The sequence below is a fragment of the Zootoca vivipara genome, chromosome 16 (genome assembly GCF_965207765.1).
Source record: "Zootoca vivipara chromosome 16, rZooViv2.hap1.1, whole genome shotgun sequence".
Classification (NCBI taxonomy): Eukaryota; Metazoa; Chordata; class Lepidosauria; order Squamata; family Lacertidae; genus Zootoca; species Zootoca vivipara.
The window spans coordinates 39,934,816-39,948,595 of NC_142599.1; positions in this window are offsets into that span (position 1 = coordinate 39,934,816).

A 13,780-nucleotide genomic window follows, 5' to 3' on the forward strand; every position below is an offset into this window, starting at 1 on the left:
GAGGCCGGCAGCTCCAGCCCCGCCGGGGGAGAGCGAGAGAGGACCGGCCTCTTGGCGGGGAGCCACGTGGGGTTACCAGAAGGAGCCCAGTGCGCCTCAGCAGCCCCACTAACGAGGGGGATCCGTTTCACAGGATCCATTGGACATTTCTTGCTTTTTCTCCCTTTTTGCAAAAGGGCTCTTCTGCTTGTCCAGAACAAACGCAAGGCAGACATTCAGCAGGTGCAGAGAGAGAGAGGGAGAAAGAAAGGATGCTGGACTAGGTGGGACACTGGCTAACAACTACAGGGCTTTTCTGATATTCTGATGGAACCTCCAGATCTAGGGGCAGTCTATCTAGAGTCTTAGATTCCTTGGGGCATTTGGCCACTGTGATAATTAATAGGGTGATGTGGGCCTTTGGCCTGATCCAATGCCAGGAATTTGCTGGTAATCATCTGTCCTCTGGCTGCCCTCCAAATGGAGGAATTGCCCTTCTTTACCCTAAATTTTGACACCCAAGTTCTATATTCAACGACTCATCTCATTCTCTGGACTGTAGTTTGCTATACTGTAAACTGATTTTAATGTGGGATTTTTAAATAGTTCCAGCCCACACTGGGACCTTATTACTTACCTACAGGTAAGTACAGTCATACCTCGGTTTAAGTACGCCTCGGTTTGAGTACTTTCAGTTTAAGTACTCCGCGGACCTGTCTGGAACAGATTAATCCACTTTCCATTACTTTCAATGGGAAAGTTCACTTCTGGTTAAGTACGCTTCAGGTTAAGTACAGACTTACGGAACCAATTGTGTACTTAAACCGAGGTACCACTGTAATCGAAATATAAGAAAAACATCAACAAAAAGCCAAAACGGCCTGATCCCTCAAATTCCACGGAGATCTCTGGGAGAGTTCCTGCTACTGACCCACTAGAGGTCATGCATTCAATATACAGTAATAGGCCCCAAAGCCGTTGGAACTCCCACCCACCTGAGATTAAGACAGCGACCCTCCTTGAACTTCAGAGCATGACTAAGCCTCTTTTTTCCAGCAGGGATTTTAAGGTAGGGTTTGGTTTTACGATAATTTTTTATTGTTTCCTTTTGCTGCCCGGGTTGCTTTTTATGGACACCACTTAGAAATGCCAATTATTCGGTGGCACATAAATGTCTCCTGTAAAATAAATGATCAAATGGTCACTGGATGCGACAAATGGCCTGGCTTGTTCTCGGCCAGCTTCTTATGTTGCTGTTTAAACCATCCCTTTATTCAGCACCGTGAGGACTGGAATCTTAAACTTTATTTTCAGGGAAAGGGTTGCATAGCTCAGGGGCAAAGAAACTGCTGTGTGCCAGTCGATGATACTATTTGTAGGAGACACACAAGGCCACCTTCTTTGACTTCCAGCAAGCAGGACCTGAGCTCAACCACAGCACTCTTTCCCCATCTGATCCCCAGCAACTGGTGCCCCTCCAAACAGAAGGGACTGAGATCTTAGCAGCTTGGAGAGATCCACAAGATGCCTTTAAAGCACGTAGTTTAAATATGACTTTCCTTAGGTAGTCATCCTTGCAGTAGACATGTGGCTGTAGACTACATATGCTGTTTTAAAGGCACATTTCATACAGTCGTACCTTGGATCCCAAACGCCTTGTGAGTCAAGCGTTTTGGCTCCCAAATGCCACAAACCTGGAAGTGAGTGTTCCGGTTTGCGAACGTTCTTTGGAACCCAAACTTCCAGTGGAGCTTCCACGGCTTCCGATTGGCTGCAGAAGCTTCCCGGCAGCCAATCAGAAGCCGTGCCTTGGCTTCCTAAAATTTTGGAAGTCAAACGGACTTCCGGAACAGATTCCGTTCAACTTCTGAGGTACCACTGTATTTGACTTTTGATTTTGAAATGTTTAAGATTATTTTGATTTTGAAACATTGGATTTTGAAATGTTTAAGATTACTTTGCTGTTAACTTTTCTGTGTTCAACGTGACCTCCATTGCAATGCTTTATTTTGAAACTTTTAAACATAATATTATAGTTTACCGTGAATTAACTCTGCTTTGAACTTTATATTTGACTTTCTTTTGGATTGCGTTGTTTGATGTTTTAATGTAGGGCTGTAAACGGCTTTGAGATTTTTGGCTTGGAAATAGAAAGCAGTACAGAAATGAAAAATAATGATAATGGCTCCCCACGCACGCACACACAAAGAATCCCGGGGACTGAAGTTTGTGAAGGGTTCTGGGAATTGTAATTCTGTGAGGGGTGGAACTACAGTTCCCAGGATTCTTTGAGGGAAGCCATGCACTTCGTTGTGGATCTGACTAGAGAGAGGATGGGAAAGAGGTGACCAAAAGAGAAAGAGGAGGCACCTGAGAATGAGTGTGTGGCAGAGAGAGAGAGAGAAAGAAGGAATGAGAGAGAGAGAGAGAGAGAGAGAGAGAGAGAGAGATGGAGGGAGGGAGGGAGGGAGAGGGAGGGAGGGAGGGAGAAAGATGACAGTGAAGGGTTATTTATGATGCCACTACTGCGGCCCATGTTTTGTTAGCCCCAAAATCAAAAAACGAGTGAGATGCCCAATGGCAACTCAAGCTGACAGAATATGCGCAACCTGCAGACTTAATATATAGAATAACAGAACAGGAAGAAAATACGCTTAGAGAAGATTGTAAAATATTGATTGAATATATGGGAAATAGCTGTGTCCAGCTGGAAACGCTGGCAGCCTTAAGATAAATTCAACAGAATAAATGTCAGGAGTATGGGCAGGAGTCAGGCTCTGGGGCCTGTAGTGCTTTGCAGGACTGGGGCCTGCCTCAGCTTGTGCTGGAGAGGCAAGGAGTGGTCACTCAGGTGAGGCCACTTGATACCTCACTGCAGCTGGTGGCAAGAGCTGGGAGGGATAAAAGCTCAGCATTTCCCTTCAGCTCTTTGCCACAGCAACGCTATCCCTGCCTGGTTGCCTCTGACCTCTCGCTCCTTGGACCCTTGCCTTGCCAACGTCTTGATCCTCGACCCTTGGACCCTTGCCTTGCCGACGCCTTGCTCCTTGACTCCCAGACCTTCACCTCTGCCTTGCTCCTTGACCCTGCGACTGCCTGCTGCTGGACCCTCAGCCCTGCACCTGTTCCTGCTTCTACATCACAATCTTGCCTCTGGTCCTGACGTCCTCAGTCAGGGCTTCAACCGCCCGCCGACCGGACCGTGACAATAAATAAGTTTCGACGGATGCAAAAGTGGAATCCTGAATGGTTTTTGTCAAAGCTTCAGGGATTTATGATATGCAAAATGAACCATGGAAAGAGAAGGGAAGTCCTTCCTATTTTAAGGATGTTCAAATGAGTATTTTAAATTATAAAACAGAAAATTTGATTTAAAAAATTATATATTAAAAAAAAGAGAGAAAGAGAAAAAATGTGCCAAAGTATGGGAAAAGGGAAAGGGTGGCTCCACCCAAGATTGAACTGAGGGTCCTCTGGGTGCACAGCAAGGACCCCACCCACTGAGCTGTCGACCCACCCTGTTGCACTGATGTTTCTTTTTCCATCATGATAGATAACTCCGGCCGTCTCCCTCTGCCCCCCCGCCCCACCTTTCCCCTCCCCTGTGCTCTTAAAATTCCACTGGCAGAGGATCAGCACAATGCTTGCTGTTGTTCTTGGCTGTCCTCCCCATGTTGCTTCTTGCAAACTCCTCCACTCAAACGTGGTTGGGGTTTTCTTTCCTTCCCCTTTCTGTTTTTGCAGTGGTGATGGGGTCTTCCTCAATGGACGGGACTGTGGGCCTAGGTGTGTGTTGAAAAATGACCTTGCTGAGTATTATGGGATGGGATGCAATGCCTTGAGATGTCTTAAATCTAGGCTCCCCCCTAAAATTCAGGCCACAAGCACACCGCCATACATTTGAAGCGGCGTCATTCCACTTTAAACGGCCAGGGGTTCCCGCAAAGAATTATGGGAGCTGTGGTTTGTTAAGGACCTACAATTCCCAGAGTTCCCTGGGAAGAGAGATTGGCTGTTAAACCTATCTGGGAATTGTAGTTTTGTGAGGAGAATGGGGGGGGGGGTTCCTATCAATTCTCAGCACCCTTAACAGACTATAGCTCCCAGGATTCTTTTGGGGGGGGGAACAATCTTTGATTGTTTGAAGTTATATCATTTCACTTTAAATTTATGCTGCGAATTTCCCTTATTGGGATGAAATGCTTGAAATATTTAAGTCTGTCTCCCCACAGGGCCCTCAGATGCCTCCTTGATTGCCTGCCAAAGCCTCCTGTCCTGGATTTTTTTATTTTTAAGAGGATTTTTGTGTGTGGACCTTCTCCCCTGTCTGTGTGTGATGTTACGTTCCCCCCCCCTCTTTATTTAGTCTATATTTCCTTTTGGGGGTGTTGCTTGTTTTAGAAAACTCTATCTCCGGGTATTTTCTTCTGTAAAACGGGTGGTTTCAGAGTGCCCACAACAGTTGCATACCGTCCAGCCCCTTCAGGAAAAAAAAAACTGGATGCCCAACTTCTGGGATGCAAGTCGCGTGACCCATGCCATGATCGCACCCTGGAAAAGAGCTTTTTTGGGATGCAATCTTGCGTGGTCCCCCAAAATACACTCTTTTGGTGTGTGTTTGTGTTTACAAGCGCAGCACAATAGCACAGCACAAAAAATAGGTGCTGTGATCTCATGCTAAAAAACGGGATGTTCCATTTCCCCCCAGGACGCTTGGCAGGTATATAAGAGTTTAAGCTTAAGAGCTTAAGGAGAGCCTGCTGGATCAGGCCAATGGCCCATCTAGTTCCCAGCATCCTGTTCCCACAGTGGCCAACCAGATTCCTCCATGGGAAACCTGCAAGCAGGATCCAGGCACAAGAATCCTCTCCCCTCCTGTGGTTTCCAGCAGCTGGTATTTAGAAGCATTGGTGCCTAGGTTGAAGGAACTTGTAAAAGGGTAAAAGAGTATTGGGAAATGATCCATAACAAATTGAAAAAAATGTTTAAATGTAGTTTTCCAAAAACAAACAACAACAAAAAAGTCATTTCTGTTGGGGATAATTCAGACTGAAATTCCCAGGTGTCAAAAAAGGTTATTGATGTATGCCACTACTGCGGCCCATATTTTGTTAGCCCCCAAATGGAAAAGGAGCAAGATTCCCAACCAAAGAAGAATGGCAACTCAAGTTGACAGAATATGCTCAGTTTGCAGACTTAAGATGCAGAATAAGAGAACAAGAAGAACATACGTTTAGAGAAGATTGGAAAACGTTTATTGACTATATGGGAAATAACTGTATACAACTGGAAACGCTGGCAGCATTGAGATAAATCCAACAGTCTAAATAAGTTTGGATGGATGCAATCATGGGGCACTGAATGGTGTAGTATCTGTAAAATAGGGAGGGATTTTTGACATGTAATATGAACCATGGAAAGAGAAGTAAGGGAAGTCATTGATATTTTAAGGATGTTAAAATGAGTACTTTAAATTGCAAAACAGAAAATATATAAAACTAGCTGGCCCTGCCACGCGTTGCTGTGGCTAATCCCTGTTGCAAAACAGAAAATATATAAAAAGAGAAGCGTTGCTGGCTCTGACTACGGAAGCAGAGCCGAGCTATGTTGCTGGTAGCTTTCGGTACCCTTTTCCTCCACAAAACGTTGAGGAGTGCCTTTCAAACTGAGCGTTGATTTATGGCGCAAAATTGCTTTGGGAAGAATGTGATCGGTGGTGTTTTCCCCCTCCCAAATGTGAGCCCCATTGTTCTCCTGAAGGGCGTAGTACAGCTGCTGTCGCACAGAGGTACGACGTTTCCTTTGCTGTTTTGCTGCTGCGGTTAGGCTGAGGAGCTTTCCGCACCTCACCTGTTAATCCCATTTCTGTCTGAAAAAACAGAATAAAATGGGAGAGCCGTCTTGAGTAGCCCACCTACCGAACACTGGCGGAACCGCCCCAGCTTGTTTGGCCGGATCTTCAAAAAATTCACATGTACATTCCAATACAGTGGTACCTCCAGTTACAAACTTAATTCGTTCCGGAGCTCCGTTCTTAACCTGAAACCGTTCTTAACCTGAGGTGCGCTTTTGCTAGTGGGGCTTCCCGCTGCCGCCACCGCACAACTTCCACTAGCATCCTGGGGCAAAGTTCGCTACCCGGAACACCTACTTCTGGGTTAGCGGAGCTTGTAACCCAAAGCGTTCGTAAGGAGGACGATATGTAACCCGAGGTTCCACTGTACATAATACATTTTATTTTCATTTTGTCAACTTCCTACCCCGTTTTCCATGGTGTTTTAATGTGATGCAGCAGCTAAAAAAGCCAATGCAATTCTGGGCTGCATCAATAGGAGTATAACATCTAGATCAAGGGAAGTAATAGTACCACTGTATTCTGCTCTGGTCAGACCTCATCTGGAGTACTGTGTCCAGTTCTGGGCACCACAGTTCAAGAAGGATACAGACAAGCTGGAACGTGTCCAGAAAAGGGCAACCAAAATGGCCTGGAAACGATGCCTTATGAGGAATGGCTTAGGGAGCTGGGTATGTTTAGCCTGGAGAAGAGAAGGTTAAGGGGTGATATGATAGCCATGTTCAAATATATAAAAGGATGTCATATAGAAGAGGGTGAAAGGTTGTTTTCTGCTGCTCCAGAGAAGCAGACACGGAGAAATGGATTCAAGCTACAAGAAAGAAGATTCCACCTAAACATTAGCAAGAACTTCCTGACAGTAAGAGCTGTTCGACAGTGGGATTTGCTGCCAAGGAGTGTGGTGGAGTCTCCTTCTTTGGAGGTCTTTAAGCAGAGGCTTGACAGCCATCTGTCAGGAATGCTTTGATGGTGTTTCCTGCTTGGCAGGAGGTTGGACTGGATGGCCCTTGTGGTCTCTTCCAGCTCTATGATTCTATGATTCTTCCCCTGGCTGCGCCCTATTTTCTCTCTCTTATGCCATAACAATGATACATTAATCTCTTAATTCAATCTGTTGCTCAAATCCTGCCCGTGAATTCAGCATACTATAATATTTCTTTAAATAGTCCAAAAAAGGCTTCCCTTCTTTTACTAAGCAAACATTATTAGGTTCTCTTATTTTGCCTGTTAACTTTTACCAATTCCTCATAGTCCAGGACTTTAATTATCCTTTCTTCTTTGCTGGGAACTTCTTATTCCGTGTTTGTGCATAGAGAATTCTAGCTGCTGTCGGTACGTACATACTGAGGCTCTCCTTTCTTAAGGTCCCCCACCTCTCCCTTTGAGCCAGACTTGTGCCAGATAGCGCCTCCAAGCAAGGACACCTTCAGAGAGAGTGGCGACGACCCTTCGAAGTAGGACACCTTGCCAGGTTAAGATGAGGCGATGCAGCGAGAGAGATTGAAAGAGAGAGAGAGAGAAGAAGAGAGTGATTAAGCTGTTCTCTGAGTTTCCAAGAGAAGCCTCAGCATTCCCTGGGAGGCTGCCAAGCGAGCAGGAAGCAGGAAGCGATGGCTGGTGCGATAGCGGCTAATGGGCCTTCATTGACGACAGCCCATTGGAGTACACCTGGAAGAGGGGCCGGAGGAGCCACGCAATGGGAAAGGAGACCAGCAGAGGTGAGGGGTGGACTTTGCTTTGTAGCAAGCACCCATGCGTTTTGCCAAGACTCTGGACGCACTGCGGTACACATAGCAAGTCCCAGGTCCTTAGCATCTCCCGGTAGGGCTGAGGGAGAGACACCCCTTTGACCGAAAGCTCAGAAATAATAATAATAATAATAATAATAATAATAATAATAATAATAATAATAATAATAGGACCCAGGTGGCGCTGTGATAGGCTCCCTCGGCCAATAATGAGCGCGCAACCCCAGAGTCGGTCACGACTGGACCTAATGGTCAGGGGTCCCTTTACCTTTACCTTTACCCCGTCCACCTGGCTGGGTTTCCCCAGCCACTCTGGGCAGCTTCCAACCAAAGATTAAAAATACAATAAAACATCAGTCAGTGGCGGAGCTTCATGCGCCGGCACCGGGGGAGGGGCTGGCACCCGTTCTGGGGGCGGGGCGCACCTCCCGAAGGGGCAGGCTGCACGTTCCGGGGGTGGGGCATGCCTCCCAGAGGGGCGTGACATGGTGGGGCATGCGTTTGGGGGGGCGGGGTGGGTGCCCGCGATGGTGCCCCTTGGAGCCTGCCACTCGGGGCGGCCCGCTCCTACTGCCCCTATCTTCCTACGCCCCTGACATCAGTCATTAAAAACTTCCCTTCAGATGTCTTCTAAACGTCAGATAGTTGTTTATTTCCTTGACATCTGATGGGAGGGCGTTCCACAAGACGGGAGCCACTACTGAGAAGGCCCTCTGCCTGGTTCCCTGTAATTTCACGTCTCACAGAGAGGGAACCACCAGAAGGCCCTCAACACTGGACCTCAGGGTCCGGGCTGGACGATGGGGATGGAGATGCTCCTTCAGGTATACGCTGCCAGTCAGTGCAGACAGTACTGAGCTTCTTGGAGCATGGCCTGAGTTGCTGCAAGGCAGCTTCCCCTGATCCTTTTTAAACCAGCCCTTCAGAACCATGAGGACTAGAATTGTACTTTATTGTTAGGGAAAGGGCTGTGGCTCATGCGCCCACTTTGCGTGCAAGGTGTCCCAGGTTTGATCGCCAGCATGTGCTGGAAGAACAGGCAATGTCCCCTGCCTGAAATTGCAGGGGGTTGGGCTAGATGACCCCCAGGGTCCCTCCTACAATTCTACGATTCTATAAAACACTGGAGAGCTACTGTCGGCAACTGCAGACGATACCCAGGTTCCTGTGGGAAACCAGCAAGCAGGATTGGAGCTGTGGTTTTCAGCAACTGGTATTCAGGAAGCATCGTTGCCTCTGGCTATGGAGGGCAGAGCATAGCCATTATGGCGAATAGTCTTCTCTAAGGCTGAATCTACACATGTATTTCAAAAAACGCTGTGGATTTTTTTTAAAGGTTTTACAATATAGATGAAATTTGCCATTAGCTCACCTGTGCCATCTGGTGTCGCCTTTGTGTAATGCACTTAAAACACACTTAAAACGTTATATTTGCAGCTGCGTAGCTGAGATTCCGCCCGTAGAACATGTCCCTTGATCTCCATCCCGTTGGGGAGCAGTTCCTTTATTTGTGAGCACGGACGCTTTCAAAAAATACTGCACCTTCCTGCCCCACCTCCCCCCGGCATTTCTGAGAAAACAAGCAACTTTCAGTTGTCAACCTTCAAACTGGTTGCACAATTTTGTGGGTTTTTGCGTGTTCCCTGACGGGAGGATGTTAGCAGTACACGGTGTGTATCAACAGAGGGTAGTTGCCTCAGAAAAGTTTCCTTCCTTATAAACAGGACCAGTTGAGATCATGTGGGGTTGGGGAAGGGTTTACGGATTTACCTGCATCCTAAGTGAGCTCTGAGTAGATTGAGTTGATCTAAGCCAGGCATCCCCAAACTCTGCCCTCCAGATGTTTTGGGACTACAGTTCCCATCATCCCTGACCACTGGTCCTGTTGGCTAGGGATGATGGGAGTTGCAGTCCCAAAACATCTGGAGGGCAGAGTTTGGGGGTGCCTGATCTAAGCAGTGCAGTGAAGTCTATAGGGGTGATACCACTTTGAACAGTCATGGCTTCCCCACAAAGGATTCTGGGAGCAGTCGGTTGTTCGGGTGCTGAGAATTGTTAGGCAACTCCTATTTTTCTCACAGAGCTGCAATTTCTGAATTTCCTTGCAGAAGGGACCGATTGTTAAACCATTCTGGAAAATTTAGCTCTTGTGAGGGGAATGCAGGGGGCAATCTCTGAACAACTCTCAGCAACTGCAACAAACTACAGCTCCCAGAATTCTTTGGGAGGAGGGTTAGGACAAGAGCCAACTAATTCTAGTTTTGGCACTGTAACGTCTTCCCTGTTGAGATAAAGGCCACATTCACACCCATGCATTTAAAGCTCTATGGTGCTCCTTTAAAGAATCATGGCTTCCCCCAAAGGATTCTGGGAGTTGTAGTATGCTAAGGGTGCTGAGGGCTGTTGTGCATTCCCCTCACAAGAGCTACAATTCCCAGGGTGGCCTATCATTCCATCCCTCTTCCTTTTTTTGTTTTTTGTTTTTATTCTTATTTATCAAACTTGTTTGCCTCTTGTTACACAAAGGTCACCAAACAACTGGCAACGTTTTAATAATATAAACACATTATAATTATGACACGTTAATCCAAAAACACATTCATTTTTGAAATAACCCTTCATTTATTTCCTTTCTTTAAATTTTTATTTTATTTTGACAAAGTAATAATCATAAATAAATAAGAATAAAAATGTGCAGCCCACGATTGAGACCATTCCATTGTAACTATCCAACCTCCCAAAATGTCAACATCTCCTGTGATGGTTTGACCCAGACACCCCCAAACTCGGCCCTCCAGATGTTTTGGGACTACAACTCCCATCACCCCTAGCCAACAGTACCAGTGGTCAAGGATGATGGGAATTGTAGTCCCAAAATATCTGGAGGGCCGAGTTTGGGGATGCCTGCTAGGATATACATTTTGCATACCCTTCGCTCACACTGCATTGCAAAAGTCAGAGAGGTGCAGGTTTTGAAGGAAGGCAGCTTTTCGGTTTGCATGTTGTGTTGGAAAGTGTGAATTTTGTAGGTCCACCATTAAATGTGACCTGAATTGCAGGCCTACTCCCTGCCATCCCTAAAGAAACATGGGAGTTGTAATCCAACAACATTCAGAGGGCCACACGTCCCCCTGCCCTGCCCTAGCGGGGGACCTGTGGGCCTTCATAGGTTGTTGGACTCCAGTTCCCATCCTCCCCCCTGGCTATAATCTATGCTGGTTTACTGAGGCTGATGGGATCTGTAGTCCAACAACATCTGGTGGGCAAGAGTTTCCCTGTCTGCGCCATAACTGGTATCTGCTTTCATCCCCCAAATGCAGCTCACTCCCTGTGACTCTAAAACTGAGCAGTGTGCCATGGATACTCCCAGTTACAGGTAGGTAGCCATGTTGGTGTGGCGTAGTCGAAACAAAATAACAAAAATCCTTCCAGTAGCACCTTAGAGACCAACTAAGTTTGTCAAAGGTATGAGCTTTCGTGTGCTTGCACACTTCTTCAGATACACTGAAACAGACGTCACCAGACCCTTATATATAGTGAGAGGGTGGGGAGGGGTATTACTCAGAAGGGGGGTGGGAATGGGTGATTGGCTGATAGTCCCATCGCCCCGGACCGCAACCCCCCTAAATCCCTGGAGGCTGGGTAGAGGAGAATCAGCCGGACTGTGTGTGTTGGACCAGATTAGGCAGGAATGCAAATGGCACTTAAGAATTTGGCCTTCTGCCACAGAGAGCTTTGGCTGGCTGATTCATAGGCACAGCAGCGCCCCCGAGTGGCTAACCTGCACACCAATCGCTTTCAGGGTGGCAGATACGGTTGGAACAAGCCGCCTTTGCAGCACCTGAAATCTTGCTTCAAATTTTGCCTGTGCCTATTTTTTTGCCACAAGGGACCGCATAATGTTCCCTTTAAACTGACCATATACAGGTATAAGATGTTCACTAAAACCAGCTTTTTCCTAACTGGTACAGTGCTACCTCACTTTTTGTACGTAATCCGTTCTGGAAGACCTTTCAACTTCTGAAACGTTTGAAAACCAAAACATTTATTTCCGGAAGCATTTAATTCTGGAAAACTCAATATGTGCTTTGATACAGCACTTTGGGAACATCCAACTTCTTTTGCAATTGCCTTTTGAGGCTTTCCCTCCTTATGGAGGGTCTCAAGGATGCACAATAATAATTATATAATAATAATAATTTATTATTTATACCCTGCCCATCTGGCTGGGTTTCCCCAGCCACTCTGGGCGGCTTCAAACAGAAATATTAGAATACACGAATTTCTTGAAGATTAAAACTGTCAGGTCAGCAGCCTTTCCCATGATTGTGATTCCTACTGAAGCAGACTGAGAGACCATTTAAAGGCTCAGGAACCCTTTGCAGGAGTTATGGATTGAGTAGCTAAACACTATTCTAATTTTAAGAGATTGTCAATTTGGGGTTTTCTTCAGCTGTACGCCATAATCATCACAATTACAACAAATAAAGGCTTGATACATCTCACTTTGCATGTCATGAGTCTCTCTCCTACCGGTATACTGGTTTCACCTTTTAAGTTGCATTAATGAAACAAATGAACTTTTCGACGATATTCTAATTTTTCGAGTTTCACCTGTACATCCAGTTTTTTGCCTTTTATTTTTTGGGGGGCCCTCTAAGAGAGTGGGGCCCTAAGCTATAACTTTTTTTAGCTTGTACCGGGAGCCAAACAGTAGGTGGCACCAGAAAGCCAGCGACGGGTGGAGCCAACTAATTCTGGTTTTCCCCCTAGTCTCCTCTTGGCTGAGTTTTATAAGGACGATTCTGAGACTAAGGAGGGCATTGTTCACAGCCAGGTCATCCCAGCTGGTTTGTAAGTAAGGAGGATGGTGGAGTGTGGGTGGCTGAGGGGAAAGTGGAGGTTGGTGGGAAACCCACCAAAAGCCCCCAACCCTCATAGAATCATAGAGTTGGAAGAGACCACAAGGGCCATCCAGTCCAACCCCCTGCCAAGCAGGAAACACCATCAAAGCATTCTTGACATATGCCTGTCAAGCCTCTGCTTAAAGACCTCCAAAGAAGGAGACTCCACCACACTTCTTCGCAGCAAGTTCCACTGCCGAACAGCTCTTACTGTCAGGAAGTTCTTCCTAATGTTTAGGTGGAATCTTCTTTCTTGTAGTTTGAATCCATTTCTCCGTGTCCGCTTCTCTGGAGCAGCAGAAAACAACCTTTCACCCTCCTCTATATGACATCCTTTTATATATTTGAACATGGCTATCATATCACCCCTTAACCTTCTCTTCTCCAGGCGAAACATACCCAGCTCCCTAAGCCATTCCTCATAAGGCATTGTTTCCAGGCCTTTGACCATTTTGGTTGCCCTCTTCTGGACACGTTCCAGCTTATCAGTATCCTTCTTGAACGGTGGTGCCCAGAACTGGACACAGTACTCCAGGTGAAGTCTGACCAGAGCAGAATACAGTGGTACTATTACTTCCCTTGATCTAGACGCTATACTCCTATTGATGCAGCCCAGAATTGCATTGGCTTTTTTAGCTGCTGCATCACACTGTTGACTCATGTCAAGTTTGTGGTCTACCAGGACTCCTAGATCCTTTTCACATGTACTGCTCTCAAGCCAGGTGTCTCCCTTCCTGTATTTGTGCCTTTCATTTTTTTTTTGCCCAAGTGTAGTACTTTACATTTTCCCTTGTTAAAATTCATCTTGTTTGCTTTGGCCCAGTTGTCTAATCTGTTAAGGTCATTTTGAAGTGTGATCCTGTCCTCTGGGGTATTAGCCACCCCTCCCAATTTGGTGTCATCTGCAAACTTGCTCAGGATGCCCTCAAGCCCATCATCCAAGTCATTGATAAAGATGTTGAATAAGACTGGGCCCAAGACAGAACCCTGTGGCACCCCACTAGTCACTACTCTCCAGGATGAAGAGGAGCCATTGATGAGCACCCTTTGGGTTCGGTCAGTCAACCAGTTACAAATCCACTGAATGGTAGCATTGTCTAGCCCACATTTTACCAGCTTCTTTACAAGAATATCATGGGGCACCTTGTCAAAGGCCTTGCTGAAATCAAGATAGGCTATACCCACAGCATTCCCTTCATCTACCAGGCTTGTAATTCTGTCAAAAAATGAGATCAGATTAGTCTGACATGACTTATTTTTCAGAAACCCTCTCCCATTGATGCTCACCAGCAATT